Source organism: Apis cerana, linkage group LG11, assembly GCF_029169275.1.
Source record: "Apis cerana isolate GH-2021 linkage group LG11, AcerK_1.0, whole genome shotgun sequence".
Classification (NCBI taxonomy): Eukaryota; Metazoa; Arthropoda; class Insecta; order Hymenoptera; family Apidae; genus Apis; species Apis cerana.
The window spans coordinates 4,667,260-4,680,906 of NC_083862.1; positions in this window are offsets into that span (position 1 = coordinate 4,667,260).

Consider the following 13,647-nt stretch of genomic DNA (forward strand, 5'->3'; position numbering starts at 1 on the left):
GATCAAAATCGAATTTTCGTGGCAGAATTGAAAAGTAACTCGCGAGTATCAGCTTGAGAACGTCGCTCTCAACGATATCAAAGCGGAATTCGCCGAAACTGCGATTTTCGTGCCGAAATGCTACTGTAACTTATCGAAATCAATTTTTCGTTCCAGAATTTGACGGTAACAGGGCGAGTTTGTGTTGGAGAGATCGGTTTAACCGCGTTCTGTTCCGAACGTTTTCTTTCGATGCAGAATTCGCCGTAGGAGCGTTTCTCGTGACGAAAAGCAACATTTTCGTCCAAATTGATTTTTCATGGAAGAATTTAATCATTCAACAATGCGAATTTGTTGTGTTTGATTAACTAACGTCTCTCTGATCATTTTCGATCCCCAATTCGCCGTAACAGCGATTTTCTTGTCGAAAAGCTACAATTTTGATCAAAATCAATTTTTCATGCCAGAATTTCACGTGATATGTCGTATTTGTTGTTCGATGTCGTATTTCTGTTCGCTTTCGAATCCGAATTCGCGGTTTTTGCGTTTTTAGCGTCGAAAAGCTACAATTTTGATCAAAATCGAATTTTCGTGGCAGAATTGAAAAGTAACTCGCGAGTATCAGCTTGAGAACGTCGCTCTCAACGATATCAAAGCGGAATTCGCCGAAACTGCGATTTTCGTGCCGAAATGCTACTGTAACTTATCGAAATCAATTTTTCGTTCCAGAATTTGACGGTAACAGGGCGAGTTTGTGTTGGAGAGATCGGTTTAACCGCGTTCTGTTCCGAACGTTTTCTTTCGATGCAGAATTCGCCGTAGGAGCGTTTCTCGTGACGAAAAGCAACATTTTTCGTCCAAATTGATTTTTCATGGAAGAATTTAATCATTCAACAATGCGAATTTGTTGTGTTTGATTAACTAACGTCTCTCTGATCATTTTCGATCCCCAATTCGCCGTAACAGCGATTTTCTTGTCGAAAAGCTACAATTTTGATCAAAATCGAATTTTCATGCCAGAATTTCACGTGATATGTCGTATTTGTTGTTCGATGTCGTATTTCTGTTCGCTTTCGAATCCGAATTCGCGGTTTTTAGCGTTTTTAGCGTCGAAAAGCTACAATTTTGATCAAAATCGAATTTTCGTGGCAGAATTGAAAAGTAACTCGCGAGTATCAGCTTGAGAACGTCGCTCTCAACGATATCAAAGCGGAATTCGCCGAAACTGCGATTTTCGTGCCGAAATGCTACTGTAACTTATCGAAATCAATTTTTCGTTCCAGAATTTGACGGTAACAGGGCGAGTTTGTGTTGGAGAGATCGGTTTAACCGCGTTCTGTTCCGAACGTTTTCTTTCGATGCAGAATTCGCCGTAGGAGCGTTTCTCGTGACGAAAAGCAACATTTTCGTCCAAATTGATTTTCATGGAAGAATTTAATCATTCAACAATGCGAATTTGTTGTGTTTGATTAACTAACGTCTCTCTGATCATTTTCGATCCCCAATTCGCCGTAACAGCGATTTTCTTGTCGAAAAGCTACAATTTTGATCAAAATCAATTTTTCATGCCAGAATTTCACGTGATATGTCGTATTTGTTGTTCGATGTCGTATTTCTGTTCGCTTTCGAATCCGAATTCGCGGTTTTTAGCGTTTTTAGCGTCGAAAAGCTACAATTTTGATCAAAATCGAATTTTCGTGGCAGAATTGAAAAGTAACTCGCGAGTATCAGCTTGAGAACGTCGCTCTCAACGATATCAAAGCGGAATTCGCCGAAACTGCGATTTTCGTGCCGAAATGCTACTGTAACTTATCGAAATCAATTTTTCGTTCCAGAATTTGACGGTAACAGGGCGAGTTTGTGTTGGAGAGATCGGTTTAACCGCGTTCTGTTCCGAACGTTTTCTTTCGATGCAGAATTCGCCGTAGGAGCGTTTCTCGTGACGAAAAGCAACATTTTTCGTCCAAATTGATTTTTCATGGAAGAATTTAATCATTCAACAATGCGAATTTGTTGTGTTTGATTAACTAACGTCTCTCTGATCATTTTCGATCCCCAATTCGCCGTAACAGCGATTTTCTTGTCGAAAAGCTACAATTTTGATCAAAATCAATTTTTCATGCCAGAATTTCACGTGATATGTCGTATTTGTTGTTCGATGTCGTATTTCTGTTCGCTTTCGAATCCGAATTCGCGGTTTTTAGCGTTTTTAGCGTCGAAAAGCTACAATTTTGATCAAAATCGAATTTTCGTGGCAGAATTGAAAAGTAACTCGCGAGTATCAGCTTGAGAACGTCGCTCTCAACGATATCAAAGCGGAATTCGCCGAAACTGCGATTTTCGTGCCGAAATGCTACTGTAACTTATCGAAATCAATTTTTCGTTCCAGAATTTGACGGTAACAGGGCGAGTTTGTGTTGGAGAGATCGGTTTAACCGCGTTCTGTTCCGAACGTTTTCTTTCGATGCAGAATTCGCCGTAGGAGCGTTTCTCGTGACGAAAAGCAACATTTTTCGTCCAAATTGATTTTTCATGGAAGAATTTAATCATTCAACAATGCGAATTTGTTGTGTTTGATTAACTAACGTCTCTCTGATCATTTTCGATCCCCAATTCGCCGTAACAGCGATTTTCTTGTCGAAAAGCTACAATTTTGATCAAAATCAATTTTTCATGCCAGAATTTCACGTGATATGTCGTATTTGTTGTTCGATGTCGTATTTCTGTTCGCTTTCGAATCCGAATTCGCGGTTTTTAGCGTTTTTAGCGTCGAAAAGCTACAATTTTGATCAAAATCGAATTTTCGTGGCAGAATTGAAAAGTAACTCGCGAGTATCAGCTTGAGAACGTCGCTCTCAACGATATCAAAGCGGAATTCGCCGAAACTGCGATTTTCGTGCCGAAATGCTACTGTAACTTATCGAAATCAATTTTTCGTTCCAGAATTTGACGGTAACAGGGCGAGTTTGTGTTGGAGAGATCGGTTTAACCGCGTTCTGTTCCGAACGTTTTCTTTCGATGCAGAATTCGCCGTAGGAGCGTTTCTCGTGACGAAAAGCAACATTTTTCGTCCAAATTGATTTTTCATGGAAGAATTTAATCATTCAACAATGCGAATTTGTTGTGTTTGATTAACTAACGTCTCTCTGATCATTTTCGATCCCCAATTCGCCGTAACAGCGATTTTCTTGTCGAAAAGCTACAATTTTGATCAAAATCAATTTTTCATGCCAGAATTTCACGTGATATGTCGTATTTGTTGTTCGATGTCGTATTTCTGTTCGCTTTCGAATCCGAATTCGCGGTTTTTAGCGTTTTTAGCGTCGAAAAGCTACAATTTTGATCAAAATCGAATTTTCGTGGCAGAATTGAAAAGTAACTCGCGAGTATCAGCTTGAGAACGTCGCTCTCAACGATATCAAAGCGGAATTCGCCGAAACTGCGATTTTCGTGCCGAAATGCTACTGTAACTTATCGAAATCAATTTTTCGTTCCAGAATTTGACGGTAACAGGGCGAGTTTGTGTTGGAGAGATCGGTTTAACCGCGTTCTGTTCCGAACGTTTTCTTTCGATGCAGAATTCGCCGTAGGAGCGTTTCTCGTGACGAAAAGCAACATTTTTCGTCCAAATTGATTTTTCATGGAAGAATTTAATCATTCAACAATGCGAATTTGTTGTGTTTGATTAACTAACGTCTCTCTGATCATTTTCGATCCCCAATTCGCCGTAACAGCGATTTTCTTGTCGAAAAGCTACAATTTTGATCAAAATCAATTTTTCATGCCAGAATTTCACGTGATATGTCGTATTTGTTGTTCGATGTCGTATTTCTGTTCGCTTTCGAATCCGAATTCGCGGTTTTTAGCGTTTTTAGCGTCGAAAAGCTACAATTTTGATCAAAATCGAATTTTCGTGGCAGAATTGAAAAGTAACTCGCGAGTATCAGCTTGAGAACGTCGCTCTCAACGATATCAAAGCGGAATTCGCCGAAACTGCGATTTTCGTGCCGAAATGCTACTGTAACTTATCGAAATCAATTTTTCGTTCCAGAATTTGACGGTAACAGGGCGAGTTTGTGTTGGAGAGATCGGTTTAACCGCGTTCTGTTCCGAACGTTTTCTTTCGATGCAGAATTCGCCGTAGGAGCGTTTCTCGTGACGAAAAGCAACATTTTTCGTCCAAATTGATTTTTCATGGAAGAATTTAATCATTCAACAATGCGAATTTGTTGTGTTTGATTAACTAACGTCTCTCTGATCATTTTCGATCCCCAATTCGCCGTAACAGCGATTTTCTTGTCGAAAAGCTACAATTTTGATCAAAATCAATTTTTCATGCCAGAATTTCACGTGATATGTCGTATTTGTTGTTCGATGTCGTATTTCTGTTCGCTTTCGAATCCGAATTCGCGGTTTTTAGCGTTTTTAGCGTCGAAAAGCTACAATTTTGATCAAAATCGAATTTTCGTGGCAGAATTGAAAAGTAACTCGCGAGTATCAGCTTGAGAACGTCGCTCTCAACGATATCAAAGCGGAATTCGCCGAAACTGCGATTTTCGTGCCGAAATGCTACTGTAACTTATCGAAATCAATTTTTCGTTCCAGAATTTGACGGTAACAGGGCGAGTTTGTGTTGGAGAGATCGGTTTAACCGCGTTCTGTTCCGAACGTTTTCTTTCGATGCAGAATTCGCCGTAGGAGCGTTTCTCGTGACGAAAAGCAACATTTTTCGTCCAAATTGATTTTTCATGGAAGAATTTAATCATTCAACAATGCGAATTTGTTGTGTTTGATTAACTAACGTCTCTCTGATCATTTTCGATCCCCAATTCGCCGTAACAGCGATTTTCTTGTCGAAAAGCTACAATTTTGATCAAAATCAATTTTTCATGCCAGAATTTCACGTGATATGTCGTATTTGTTGTTCGATGTCGTATTTCTGTTCGCTTTCGAATCCGAATTCGCGGTTTTTAGCGTTTTTAGCGTCGAAAAGCTACAATTTTGATCAAAATCGAATTTTCGTGGCAGAATTGAAAAGTAACTCGCGAGTATCAGCTTGAGAACGTCGCTCTCAACGATATCAAAGCGGAATTCGCCGAAACTGCGATTTTCGTGCCGAAATGCTACTGTAACTTATCGAAATCAATTTTTCGTTCCAGAATTTGACGGTAACAGGGCGAGTTTGTGTTGGAGAGATCGGTTTAACCGCGTTCTGTTCCGAACGTTTTCTTTCGATGCAGAATTCGCCGTAGGAGCGTTTCTCGTGACGAAAAGCAACATTTTTCGTCCAAATTGATTTTTCATGGAAGAATTTAATCATTCAACAATGCGAATTTGTTGTGTTTGATTAACTAACGTCTCTCTGATCATTTTCGATCCCCAATTCGCCGTAACAGCGATTTTCTTGTCGAAAAGCTACAATTTTGATCAAAATCAATTTTTCATGCCAGAATTTCACGTGATATGTCGTATTTGTTGTTCGATGTCGTATTTCTGTTCGCTTTCGAATCCGAATTCGCGGTTTTTAGCGTTTTTAGCGTCGAAAAGCTACAATTTTGATCAAAATCGAATTTTCGTGGCAGAATTGAAAAGTAACTCGCGAGTATCAGCTTGAGAACGTCGCTCTCAACGATATCAAAGCGGAATTCGCCGAAACTGCGATTTTCGTGCCGAAATGCTACTGTAACTTATCGAAATCAATTTTTCGTTCCAGAATTTGACGGTAACAGGGCGAGTTTGTGTTGGAGAGATCGGTTTAACCGCGTTCTGTTCCGAACGTTTTCTTTCGATGCAGAATTCGCCGTAGGAGCGTTTCTCGTGACGAAAAGCAACATTTTTCGTCCAAATTGATTTTTCATGGAAGAATTTAATCATTCAACAATGCGAATTTGTTGTGTTTGATTAACTAACGTCTCTCTGATCATTTTCGATCCCCAATTCGCCGTAACAGCGATTTTCTTGTCGAAAAGCTACAATTTTGATCAAAATCAATTTTTCATGCCAGAATTTCACGTGATATGTCGTATTTGTTGTTCGATGTCGTATTTCTGTTCGCTTTCGAATCCGAATTCGCGGTTTTTAGCGTTTTTAGCGTCGAAAAGCTACAATTTTGATCAAAATCGAATTTTCGTGGCAGAATTGAAAAGTAACTCGCGAGTATCAGCTTGAGAACGTCGCTCTCAACGATATCAAAGCGGAATTCGCCGAAACTGCGATTTTCGTGCCGAAATGCTACTGTAACTTATCGAAATCAATTTTTCGTTCCAGAATTTGACGGTAACAGGGCGAGTTTGTGTTGGAGAGATCGGTTTAACCGCGTTCTGTTCCAACGTTTTCTTTCGATGCAGAATTCGCCGTAGGAGCGTTTCTCGTGACGAAAAGCAACATTTTTCGTCCAAATTGATTTTTCATGGAAGAATTTAATCATTCAACAATGCGAATTTGTTGTGTTTGATTAACTAACGTCTCTCTGATCATTTTCGATCCCCAATTCGCCGTAACAGCGATTTTCTTGTCGAAAAGCTACAATTTTGATCAAAATCAATTTTTCATGCCAGAATTTCACGTGATATGTCGTATTTGTTGTTCGATGTCGTATTTCTGTTCGCTTTCGAATCCGAATTCGCGGTTTTTAGCGTTTTTAGCGTCGAAAAGCTACAATTTTGATCAAAATCGAATTTTCGTGGCAGAATTGAAAAGTAACTCGCGAGTATCAGCTTGAGAACGTCGCTCTCAACGATATCAAAGCGGAATTCGCCGAAACTGCGATTTTCGTGCCGAAATGCTACTGTAACTTATCGAAATCAATTTTTCGTTCCAGAATTTGACGGTAACAGGGCGAGTTTGTGTTGGAGAGATCGGTTTAACCGCGTTCTGTTCCGAACGTTTTCTTTCGATGCAGAATTCGCCGTAGGAGCGTTTCTCGTGACGAAAAGCAACATTTTTCGTCCAAATTGATTTTTCATGGAAGAATTTAATCATTCAACAATGCGAATTTGTTGTGTTTGATTAACTAACGTCTCTCTGATCATTTTCGATCCCCAATTCGCCGTAACAGCGATTTTCTTGTCGAAAAGCTACAATTTTGATCAAAATCAATTTTTCATGCCAGAATTTCACGTGATATGTCGTATTTGTTGTTCGATGTCGTATTTCTGTTCGCTTTCGAATCCGAATTCGCGGTTTTTAGCGTTTTTAGCGTCGAAAAGCTACAATTTTGATCAAAATCGAATTTTCGTGGCAGAATTGAAAAGTAACTCGCGAGTATCAGCTTGAGAACGTCGCTCTCAACGATATCAAAGCGGAATTCGCCGAAACTGCGATTTTCGTGCCGAAATGCTACTGTAACTTATCGAAATCAATTTTTCGTTCCAGAATTTGACGGTAACAGGGCGAGTTTGTGTTGGAGAGATCGGTTTAACCGCGTTCTGTTCCGAACGTTTTCTTTCGATGCAGAATTCGCCGTAGGAGCGTTTCTCGTGACGAAAAGCAACATTTTTCGTCCAAATTGATTTTTCATGGAAGAATTTAATCATTCAACAATGCGAATTTGTTGTGTTTGATTAACTAACGTCTCTCTGATCATTTTCGATCCCCAATTCGCCGTAACAGCGATTTTCTTGTCGAAAAGCTACAATTTTGATCAAAATCAATTTTTCATGCCAGAATTTCACGTGATATGTCGTATTTGTTGTTCGATGTCGTATTTCTGTTCGCTTTCGAATCCGAATTCGCGGTTTTTAGCGTTTTTAGCGTCGAAAAGCTACAATTTTGATCAAAATCGAATTTTCGTGGCAGAATTGAAAAGTAACTCGCGAGTATCAGCTTGAGAACGTCGCTCTCAACGATATCAAAGCGGAATTCGCCGAAACTGCGATTTTCGTGCCGAAATGCTACTGTAACTTATCGAAATCAATTTTTCGTTCCAGAATTTGACGGTAACAGGGCGAGTTTGTGTTGGAGAGATCGGTTTAACCGCGTTCTGTTCCGAACGTTTTCTTTCGATGCAGAATTCGCCGTAGGAGCGTTTCTCGTGACGAAAAGCAACATTTTTCGTCCAAATTGATTTTTCATGGAAGAATTTAATCATTCAACAATGCGAATTTGTTGTGTTTGATTAACTAACGTCTCTCTGATCATTTTCGATCCCCAATTCGCCGTAACAGCGATTTTCTTGTCGAAAAGCTACAATTTTGATCAAAATCAATTTTTCATGCCAGAATTTCACGTGATATGTCGTATTTGTTGTTCGATGTCGTATTTCTGTTCGCTTTCGAATCCGAATTCGCGGTTTTTAGCGTTTTTAGCGTCGAAAAGCTACAATTTTGATCAAAATCGAATTTTCGTGGCAGAATTGAAAAGTAACTCGCGAGTATCAGCTTGAGAACGTCGCTCTCAACGATATCAAAGCGGAATTCGCCGAAACTGCGATTTTCGTGCCGAAATGCTACTGTAACTTATCGAAATCAATTTTTCGTTCCAGAATTTGACGGTAACAGGGCGAGTTTGTGTTGGAGAGATCGGTTTAACCGCGTTCTGTTCCGAACGTTTTCTTTCGATGCAGAATTCGCCGTAGGAGCGTTTCTCGTGACGAAAAGCAACATTTTTCGTCCAAATTGATTTTTCATGGAAGAATTTAATCATTCAACAATGCGAATTTGTTGTGTTTGATTAACTAACGTCTCTCTGATCATTTTCGATCCCCAATTCGCCGTAACAGCGATTTTCTTGTCGAAAAGCTACAATTTTGATCAAAATCAATTTTTCATGCCAGAATTTCACGTGATATGTCGTATTTGTTGTTCGATGTCGTATTTCTGTTCGCTTTCGAATCCGAATTCGCGGTTTTTAGCGTTTTTAGCGTCGAAAAGCTACAATTTTGATCAAAATCGAATTTTCGTGGCAGAATTGAAAAGTAACTCGCGAGTATCAGCTTGAGAACGTCGCTCTCAACGATATCAAAGCGGAATTCGCCGAAACTGCGATTTTCGTGCCGAAATGCTACTGTAACTTATCGAAATCAATTTTTCGTTCCAGAATTTGACGGTAACAGGGCGAGTTTGTGTTGGAGAGATCGGTTTAACCGCGTTCTGTTCCGAACGTTTTCTTTCGATGCAGAATTCGCCGTAGGAGCGTTTCTCGTGACGAAAAGCAACATTTTTCGTCCAAATTGATTTTTCATGGAAGAATTTAATCATTCAACAATGCGAATTTGTTGTGTTTGATTAACTAACGTCTCTCTGATCATTTTCGATCCCCAATTCGCCGTAACAGCGATTTTCTTGTCGAAAAGCTACAATTTTGATCAAAATCAATTTTTCATGCCAGAATTTCACGTGATATGTCGTATTTGTTGTTCGATGTCGTATTTCTGTTCGCTTTCGAATCCGAATTCGCGGTTTTTAGCGTTTTTAGCGTCGAAAAGCTACAATTTTGATCAAAATCGAATTTTCGTGGCAGAATTGAAAAGTAACTCGCGAGTATCAGCTTGAGAACGTCGCTCTCAACGATATCAAAGCGGAATTCGCCGAAACTGCGATTTTCGTGCCGAAATGCTACTGTAACTTATCGAAATCAATTTTTCGTTCCAGAATTTGACGGTAACAGGGCGAGTTTGTGTTGGAGAGATCGGTTTAACCGCGTTCTGTTCCGAACGTTTTCTTTCGATGCAGAATTCGCCGTAGGAGCGTTTCTCGTGACGAAAAGCAACATTTTTCGTCCAAATTGATTTTTCATGGAAGAATTTAATCATTCAACAATGCGAATTTGTTGTGTTTGATTAACTAACGTCTCTCTGATCATTTTCGATCCCCAATTCGCCGTAACAGCGATTTTCTTGTCGAAAAGCTACAATTTTGATCAAAATCAATTTTTCATGCCAGAATTTCACGTGATATGTCGTATTTGTTGTTCGATGTCGTATTTCTGTTCGCTTTCGAATCCGAATTCGCGGTTTTTAGCGTTTTTAGCGTCGAAAAGCTACAATTTTGATCAAAATCGAATTTTCGTGGCAGAATTGAAAAGTAACTCGCGAGTATCAGCTTGAGAACGTCGCTCTCAACGATATCAAAGCGGAATTCGCCGAAACTGCGATTTTCGTGCCGAAATGCTACTGTAACTTATCGAAATCAATTTTTCGTTCCAGAATTTGACGGTAACAGGGCGAGTTTGTGTTGGAGAGATCGGTTTAACCGCGTTCTGTTCCGAACGTTTTCTTTCGATGCAGAATTCGCCGTAGGAGCGTTTCTCGTGACGAAAAGCAACATTTTTCGTCCAAATTGATTTTTCATGGAAGAATTTAATCATTCAACAATGCGAATTTGTTGTGTTTGATTAACTAACGTCTCTCTGATCATTTTCGATCCCCAATTCGCCGTAACAGCGATTTTCTTGTCGAAAAGCTACAATTTTGATCAAAATCAATTTTTCATGCCAGAATTTCACGTGATATGTCGTATTTGTTGTTCGATGTCGTATTTCTGTTCGCTTTCGAATCCGAATTCGCGGTTTTTAGCGTTTTTAGCGTCGAAAAGCTACAATTTTGATCAAAATCGAATTTTCGTGGCAGAATTGAAAAGTAACTCGCGAGTATCAGCTTGAGAACGTCGCTCTCAACGATATCAAAGCGGAATTCGCCGAAACTGCGATTTTCGTGCCGAAATGCTACTGTAACTTATCGAAATCAATTTTTCGTTCCAGAATTTGACGGTAACAGGGCGAGTTTGTGTTGGAGAGATCGGTTTAACCGCGTTCTGTTCCGAACGTTTTCTTTCGATGCAGAATTCGCCGTAGGAGCGTTTCTCGTGACGAAAAGCAACATTTTTCGTCCAAATTGATTTTTCATGGAAGAATTTAATCATTCAACAATGCGAATTTGTTGTGTTTGATTAACTAACGTCTCTCTGATCATTTTCGATCCCCAATTCGCCGTAACAGCGATTTTCTTGTCGAAAAGCTACAATTTTGATCAAAATCAATTTTTCATGCCAGAATTTCACGTGATATGTCGTATTTGTTGTTCGATGTCGTATTTCTGTTCGCTTTCGAATCCGAATTCGCGGTTTTTAGCGTTTTTAGCGTCGAAAAGCTACAATTTTGATCAAAATCGAATTTTCGTGGCAGAATTGAAAAGTAACTCGCGAGTATCAGCTTGAGAACGTCGCTCTCAACGATATCAAAGCGGAATTCGCCGAAACTGCGATTTTCGTGCCGAAATGCTACTGTAACTTATCGAAATCAATTTTTCGTTCCAGAATTTGACGGTAACAGGGCGAGTTTGTGTTGGAGAGATCGGTTTAACCGCGTTCTGTTCCGAACGTTTTCTTTCGATGCAGAATTCGCCGTAGGAGCGTTTCTCGTGACGAAAAGCAACATTTTTCGTCCAAATTGATTTTTCATGGAAGAATTTAATCATTCAACAATGCGAATTTGTTGTGTTTGATTAACTAACGTCTCTCTGATCATTTTCGATCCCCAATTCGCCGTAACAGCGATTTTCTTGTCGAAAAGCTACAATTTTGATCAAAATCAATTTTTCATGCCAGAATTTCACGTGATATGTCGTATTTGTTGTTCGATGTCGTATTTCTGTTCGCTTTCGAATCCGAATTCGCGGTTTTTAGCGTTTTTAGCGTCGAAAAGCTACAATTTTGATCAAAATCGAATTTTCGTGGCAGAATTGAAAAGTAACTCGCGAGTATCAGCTTGAGAACGTCGCTCTCAACGATATCAAAGCGGAATTCGCCGAAACTGCGATTTTCGTGCCGAAATGCTACTGTAACTTATCGAAATCAATTTTTCGTTCCAGAATTTGACGGTAACAGGGCGAGTTTGTGTTGAGAGATCGGTTTAACCGCGTTCTGTTCCGAACGTTTTCTTTCGATGCAGAATTCGCCGTAGGAGCGTTTCTCGTGACGAAAAGCAACATTTTTCGTCCAAATTGATTTTTCATGGAAGAATTTAATCATTCAACAATGCGAATTTGTTGTGTTTGATTAACTAACGTCTCTCTGATCATTTTCGATCCCCAATTCGCCGTAACAGCGATTTTCTTGTCGAAAAGCTACAATTTTGATCAAAATCAATTTTTCATGCCAGAATTTCACGTGATATGTCGTATTTGTTGTTCGATGTCGTATTTCTGTTCGCTTTCGAATCCGAATTCGCGGTTTTTAGCGTTTTTAGCGTCGAAAAGCTACAATTTTGATCAAAATCGAATTTTCGTGGCAGAATTGAAAAGTAACTCGCGAGTATCAGCTTGAGAACGTCGCTCTCAACGATATCAAAGCGGAATTCGCCGAAACTGCGATTTTCGTGCCGAAATGCTACTGTAACTTATCGAAATCAATTTTTCGTTCCAGAATTTGACGGTAACAGGGCGAGTTTGTGTTGGAGAGATCGGTTTAACCGCGTTCTGTTCCGAACGTTTTCTTTCGATGCAGAATTCGCCGTAGGAGCGTTTCTTGTGACTCTTAGCCGAGCTAAGAACTACGCAGTACCTGCTGCAGCCCAATCTAGAAAATTGTACCAATTTCCCTTTCGATATTTTCGATATTTCGTCTGGACTGAACTGCGGATACAGCATTTTATTAAACCCCCATCGAGGACATCGTGGGATGCGTCCGTTCTAATTTTAAGTTAAGTTAAAGTTAAAAAGTTAAGTTATATCTCATATATGTAATCTTAAGATACGTATATTAAGTTTATTAACGAGCGCATACAAAAATACACCGAACTAACTTCGAAAGCGAAATATAAAAAATATTCTCTATATTTCCCAATTTATCGATTTTACATAGATAGTTAGTTGTTAGTTTTACTTTCTTTTTGTTAATTATTCTCCAAATCTGATTCGAGTCATCAATCGTCCATCAATCGTCACGCAACAATTGCAAGAATTCGAATCGGGCTGGTGCTCGCTCTATTCCCGATGGCCAGTCGAAGTTCCGCGCTCTGATCGATTGGTACCTTTGGATACCAATAAGTTCTGTACCTCGTATGCGGTCTTCTGTAAATATCGGCCTAGGATGAATTCCAGTTACTTACCGTTGCGTGTCGTTCGGACGCGACGTCTTCCGGTGGTTCTAAAACGACTTCTAGCTCCTTCCCGTGGTCGTCGTGGACATCGTGCATTCGACTACAACGCCGCTGTCGTATAACTCTCTGCTGGCCAACGTGAATCAATATCATAACCGTTCGATATGAGTCAAATTCGAAGTCGTTCGATATAATAAGCCGTGGAGAAGTTACTCGAATTGGTTTTTCTCTATTCTTTCTCTCATTATTCTCTCATTAATATATAAATATAAAATTAAAATTAATTTCATTCAACTTTTTCCCTGCGAAGTAGAAGATGAGCGAATGAAAATTTTTAACGAGAATGTTTATTAAATCGTAGAGATTTAAGATTCGTAAGATTTCTTGATATCATCAGATTTCATCGAGCGATAAATATGAAAGATTTTTGAAAGATCATTGTAAAAGTAATTGCACACTAATTTAAAGTAATCATTTCGTTTCGAAATAAAGGATAAAAATTAAATTATAAAAGGATAGATTAAGTTTATTAAGCGAACACAAATACAGTTAAGGCGAAAAATAAAGATTTTTCTCAATTTTTTTTTAACTTTAAAATAGATATTTTGAGTTTTATATTATAGTTTTCGTTTT